The 6,715-nt window shown below is 38.4% G+C and overlaps 1 long non-coding RNA gene across 2 annotated transcripts; it reads right to left on the reverse strand.

Annotated features, from left to right (window-relative positions):
- Positions 1–2,391: 2,391 nt before the first annotated feature.
- LOC149124708 (uncharacterized) lies at positions 2,392–6,507 on the reverse strand. 2 transcript variants are annotated; one of them, XR_016213769.1, is made up of 4 exons: positions 6,286–6,507; positions 5,487–5,638; positions 3,777–3,883; positions 2,392–3,362 (listed from the first exon to the last, which is right to left on the reverse strand). It is a non-coding gene; the product is annotated as an uncharacterized LOC149124708 (long non-coding RNA). The 2 variants fall into 2 exon arrangements; XR_016213768.1 differs by having other exon boundaries at positions 2,392–3,368.
- Positions 6,508–6,715: the final 208 nt, after the last annotated feature.

The raw sequence follows: 6,715 nt of genomic DNA on the forward strand, positions 1-6,715 counted from the left end.
CCATCCTATTTATGGATGAGTAATATTCCAAACAGCATTTTTATCCATTAGGGACAGTTAAGTTGAGCTCATATTTTCATTACTGTGATCATTCTGAATTAAACATGCAAGTGCAAGGATTCTTTAATATACTGCTGTCAATTCCTTTAGATAAATATGCAGATATGCAGAGCAGTTATAACAAAACAGCCTTGTACTTGGCAAAAAACAGAGGGATAGACCAATGGAGCATAATAGAAACTTCAGAAACCAGGCCACACATCTATAATCAGTTATCTTTGACAAGGAAGCTAAACTCAATTCCTGAAGCAAGGGCAACTTCTTCAACAGGTGATGCTGCAAAAACTGGATCTTTGCATGCAGAATATGAAACTAGACCCCAACTATACACCTTGCCAAAAATCCACTCAAAATGGGTCAAAGACCTACGTCCATGACCCAATATCATCACAATACCACAGAACATTGGAGAAACCCTGCAAGATAGTGGCATAGGAAAGACTTATTTTAAAAGACCCCAGAAGTACAGCAATCAAAGCCAAAATTAACAAATGGGATTACACCAAATTGAGATGCTTCAGCACTGCAAAAGAAAGCTCAGCAAAGTGAAGAGGAGAAAATATTTGCAAACTATGCAAGTGATAAAGGATTAATATCCAGAATATACAAGGAGCTCAAGAAACTCAACAACAACAGAAGAAACAATCCAGTTAAGAAATGAGCAAAGGACTTGAACATTTTTCAAGAGGAAATTCAAACAGCTAACAGACCTGAAAAATGCTCAGGATCATTAGCCATCAAGGAAATGCAAATCAAAGCCACAATGAGGTTTTACTTCACCCCAGTTAGGATGGCTCTCATACAGAAATCAATGAACAACAAATGGTGGTGAGGATGTGGGGAAAAAGTACCCTAATCCACTGTTGGTGGGAATGTAAACTGGTGTAGCCACTGTGGAAGACAGCATGGAGATACCTCAGAAATCTGAATGTAGATCTACCATATGATGCAGCCACCCCACTCCTTGGAATTTACCCGAAGGAAAAGAAATCAGCATATGAAAGTCATCTGAATCTCCATGTTCATTGTAGCTCAATTCACTATAGCCAAGATATGGAATCAACCCAGATGTCCATCAAATGAAGACTGGATAAAGAATTGTGATATAAATATATATATATATGTATATGTGTGTGTATATTTATATATGTATATACACACTATGGAATACTACACAGCAGTAAGAAATGAAATCGTGTCATTTGCAATAAAATGGATGGAACTGGAAAACATTGTACTTAGTGAAATAAACCAATCCCCAAAAGATAAATACCGTCTGTTCTCCCTGATCTGTGCTATCTAATGCAGTTCCTAAGAGCTAATCTATAGGAATGAAATTGACACTTTGAGATGTGATTTTTATCAACTCTTGTCTTGACTGTTGAGGAGCAATGTTTTTTTTTCTTCATACTCTTTGATGAACACTTTCCTTAGTGTAGGGTTATTATTATCAGTGTAATATAACAGATAATAGATATTTGTAAAAATTAAGAATGGGAATAGGAGAGGGAGAAATAAGGGGGAGGTGAGAGTGTGGGCAAGAGAGAGGTTAGGGTGGAAAGTATCACTATGTTTCAGAATCTGTTTATATAAAATTTGTATACTTTAAATAAAATTTTAAAAAGAAGAAAGAAAAAACTTCAGTGTCTAAAGATACTATTAAGAGAATGGAAGACTGGAAGGAATTATTTATACAACCTTTATATAAGTAAGTACTGGTAGGCTGTGGGGAGCAACTCGGACTAGACTAAGTTACTGGAATTAAGACTTATTCTATGCATCTGCTCTCCCACAATATGGCGCTGGGAGAGGAGGCAACAGCTTCTACCCAGCTGCCTCTCACCAACTTGACAAGCTGCAGGAGCTGCTCCTGATTGGAGGAGAGCAGCGTACTCGGCATGTGGGTAGCAGAGTTGGGATTGGTGGAAGAGAACTATAAAGGAGGAGATAGACAACATGCACCAGGGACATCTAAGGGGAACATCTAAGAGGAACACCTGTGCAGCCCCCGAGAGAGCCGGCCGGCGGTGTGCCGCTCCCCCGCGGAAGTGGGGAAAGTGGCAGGGGGAACCGCCCTTCCACGGAGGTGGAAGGGACGGTAGCCAACCCGGGAAGAACCAGCAGCAAACCTGGGGAGGGCCGAGCAGACAAAAGAACAGAGCAGGGTCCTGTGTCGTTCCTCCACGAAGACGGGGAGCGACATAATGGTGCCGTGACTCGGATATGAAGCCTAGGCAGGTTTAGTGTCGTTCCTCCATGAAGAGGGGGAGCGACAGTAGGCAGAATATATAAATAATTTTCATAACAATATTAAGAATATGAACAACCCAATAAAATGGTCAACAGATTTGAATACATATATATGAAGTAGTTATACAATTATACAGGTGAAACAATACACACAAAAAGTTTCCCAATATAATTTATTCATTAGGGAAATATAATTAAAATCACAAATAAAATTTCACAACACCCTTATTAAAATGACCGAAGAAATGGCAATATTACATATCAGAAGGATGTAAACAAATGGAGCTTTCATGTATGCTGGAATGTAAAATGACAGGCACTCTAGAAAACACTTTGGAAGTTTTCTACTGATCAGGAAACTCAGATTCAAAAGTTTTCACTTGCCAGTGAACACACAACTATTAGGTATGGTGCAGTCCTCAAATTTAGAATGGATTCAGGATACTATTCTCTTCTCCTTCCAGATCCCATATTGTCTTTCTCCTAAGAGATAAAGATTCAAACAGAAATGCATACATGCTTCATACAAAATACTGTCCTTAATTACTACACTCCATTTACTCCCAGTCGAATTGCACAATAGCGCCTGAAATTTATGGAATTATCTACGAAAGTGTGTGAGTTGCAGGAAGAGTATTCCCAGCTCTGTTTCCTGACCCTCATCAGAGCCCTGAAACTGTTCTGATCCATCTTGTTTTCATAAGTGCTGTGATCATGAAGTCTTGAATTGAAAATGGTAGAATTCCAAAGTCTCTGGCATCTCATTTTAGTAGACCAATACTTGGACCTCATTTTAATCAGGCTGGAATATAGGTAGAGCTCTTTAAAAATGCAGATGCTCTGAAGTGAGAGAAGACTCCAGAGCTCCCAAGGGTTTGAATTTTTCCTAAGAAAAAATTATTATTTTTTGTTGGTGGTGTTCCCAGCATTAAGTTGAGCGACATGTAATTTTCTTCTCACAGATAGAGTGCATGAGTCTGGCACAGTCAGAAGCAGTCATCTGTGATGCTGTTAGACTTCCACAGTTTCCACTCGTTGACTCTTTCCAATCACTTAAACTAAAATAAGAACAAATAAATACTATGAGATATTAATGCAGACATAATCAGCTATACTGGTCCAAAGTGAAGGAGGCGTACCTTTTTGTCTTTACAGAGACTATCCCACAGGGCCCTAAGCTTCCCTAGAGAGAATCATGTGAGAAATATACACATAGACTTCACATTGAAAAACTCCTTCCCTTCTCCGTGAACTCATCTTCATCATTGAGCTTAGCTCCTCTGGAATGTGTGTGTGTGTGTGTGGCACACACATGTCTATGTGCCCATGCACTGGGTAAATGTGCCTGTATATGTGAATTAATACAGAGATGTATGTGTGCATTTTTTCTCTGTATAATTTTGGGGCTATAAACCAGAAGCAGTGATTACAGGGCTTGCAAGTTCTTCTCTATCCCAGAGACTTACATTTTGAGAAGGGGTACTGAGTTGTCCTCCCATGTCCAGGGACTGCTGGTTCCTTTACGGGACAACCCAATCCAAGAAAAATAAGATATTTGACTCCGAATGAAGTTCTGTGATAAATGAATCATTATCTATAATTAATAATATTTTAGATTCCTAAAATGAAGTAATAAACTTACTATTATTATATTAATTTTGTTGTTAATGTGAATATCAAATGGTATAAGGATCAACTTCACCCAGAATTTGTTTAATTAAAATAATGGAACCTCAGTTGCTAACACTTCATTAAAGGTAACAACCTAACTAAACCCTTAGTGACAATTATTTTAGATAAGTTTATTTCAACTTAGGACTGAAATTTGTTAACTTCCCTTCAAAATTCAAATTTGTGATTCAAATATGAGTTCTGAGCCAAGTCAGCTGTGAATTTCGAGTTCCAAGTGTGACAACTCTAAGATTTGTAACAACACTGTTTTATAATTCTGTTCCAGAAGCCCTTTGTTTATTTCTTCTGAAAAGGACACCCTGAGTCTCTTTGTCATTAGGTGCAGTGTTTATAGGCCAACTAGAAAAGTAACTGCATAAAAGTAGCTAGGATTCCTTCAATGAAGGCCTACAACACTTAAGGCTATGACATCAGTAGGTAATATAACCTCATGGGCTCAACATTGTATATACTATCCAACCCTGACCAAAAGTGTTGTTATGCAGCACATTGTGGTACTTTAGTTTTTATTTATCTGAAGTGTGGGGAGAGAGAAACAAAGAGAGTGCATCTATCCACCGGTTCACACTCAAACTGCCCATGACAACCAGAGCTGGGCCACACCACAACCAGGAGTCCGGAATTCCATTCAGGCATTCCACATGGTGGCAGAGATCCAATCTGAAATCCATGTAGAGTTTTTTCTTCTACTTTAAGGCTCATTACTCACACTGATTCAGGTTGCTTTTCCTTATAGGTATAATGACTTTTGCCAAAGAGGCTAAAGCTAAATTTCCAAAAATTGTTCAATATGAGAAAACTCAGTATGAGATACACATTTTTCCATGATCAAGCATGATATATTTTAAGGACCATTTTTCCTAATTACTTGAGGTTTAATTTATATATACTTTGAAAATTCTAATTGTGGAAGAATTAAATGAATTACTAAAATTCTCATATCATATATTTGCATTTCTTATTTGCCATAAGAACTGTGTGGGTCTGAATTAAAATATAATTATATATTATAATTATATATTGTAATTTTATACTGTTGAATGGGATTCAAATGTTATTAGATATTAATAGTTTGCCAAAAGGTCGTATTTGGTGCAGCTCTTAGGTTGACCCTTTGGAAGGCTCGATGCCAAAAAGGAGTGCCTGTGTTTGAGTCCTTTGTCCACTTCAGAATTCAGATCCCTGGTGATGCACATTCTGGGAGGCAGCTGTGATGGCTCAAGTAGCTGAACCCCTGCCACACGCATGGGTGTCCTGGGCTGAGGTTTTGGCTCTGGTTTTTAGCCTGGCCCAGGTCCATCTGTTGAGGGTACTTGAGGAGTGAGCAAGTAGATGTAATCGCTCCATCTGTCTCTCTGCTTTTCAAATAAAATGAAAATAAATTAAAAAATTGTAAAAGCCCTGCTTTAAATAAAAATGAGTTAGTCAACAGGTAATGCCTACATACATATGGTGTAAAATGGAAAACAGGAAATACACATCACCAGTTCTTGTTGATCTTCTATCTTAACAAGTTTGGAGTCCATTCTCTCACAAAATTTCTTGCTGTCTTCAAAGTTCTTTGATTCTTTTGAAAAATAATAACAGTTCTCTCCACAACACGTCCACTTAAGTTTACATGTGCCACTTCTGCCACCTGGAAAACAGAAGACATTCCCCAGAGACCACTCGGGACACATCCTGAGCACCACGGTCCAGGCTGGACAGAGCCGAGGATCCCTTTCCAGCCCTGTGTATTCTGTGAGACTCATGGGCTTCCTTTCTGCTTTTGGGGAAAAAGCTCTGGTCTGGGAAGAGCATCCCATCCCTTGTATCCTCCATCGTTATGCACGATGTTGCTAACACTGCGTAGCAAAGAATTTCCTACAGGACCGGTGTTTTCCTTCACAGCCTCTATTGGAAGGACTTCCGAATGGGAAACGGCTTCTCTGTGCTCTCCAGACTAAGAAATCCATACAGGCTGATCTCAAGTCAGTACCTGAAACAGACAGCTATATTGGAGCGTATTTGGGTAACAATGATTAGAGAATTTGATAAAGTATTTTAGATTTTTTTTGTTAACAAAAGTAATCTTTTGGTAAATAGTGATATAATAGACTATAATGTAATGGATGCAGAAAAACCCCTCTGATAATAGTGATTTTTTCTCAACTAAATAAGAGTTAAAGTTGTATTATAGAATTGATTTAATATATATGAAAATACAGATTGAGAAAGATACTAGAAATTTGAGGGACATAGAGAAGATACTTAAAATCTCAGTCATGAACCTACACTACATACCTGTGTTGACTGAGTTGCCTGTGAAAATGCTGTTTTTCAAGGTGGAATTGTCCTCTTGCTTTGTATTTTCCAAAGGACACTTCTGTGGGTGGACTGCATGATGACACTGAAAAACTTAACTCTACATAATTAGCTCAATGAAAACATAACACAGAGTTAAATAAAAGGCACAGTTCTAATTTTAATATGGCAAATAATCTTTAGAATGAAAGGCCTTTCAATTTTTTCTGCATTTGTTTTTATTGAGAGAGAAATAAAAATATCTCCCAAATGCCTGTAACACATGGGGCTAGGCTAAGCTGAAGCCAGGAACTGGGAACTCAAGTCAGTTTCTCATGTGGGTGGGAGGGACTTAGGGATTTGAGCCATCACCTGCTGCCTCCCAGGATGAGCGTCACAGAAAGCTGGAATCTGGAGTAGAGTCAGGACT

The sequence above is a fragment of the Oryctolagus cuniculus genome, chromosome 9, assembly GCF_051225735.1.
Source record: "Oryctolagus cuniculus isolate XC-2025 breed Fujian yellow rabbit chromosome 9, ASM5122573v1, whole genome shotgun sequence".
NCBI lineage: Eukaryota > Metazoa > Chordata > Mammalia > Lagomorpha > Leporidae > Oryctolagus > Oryctolagus cuniculus.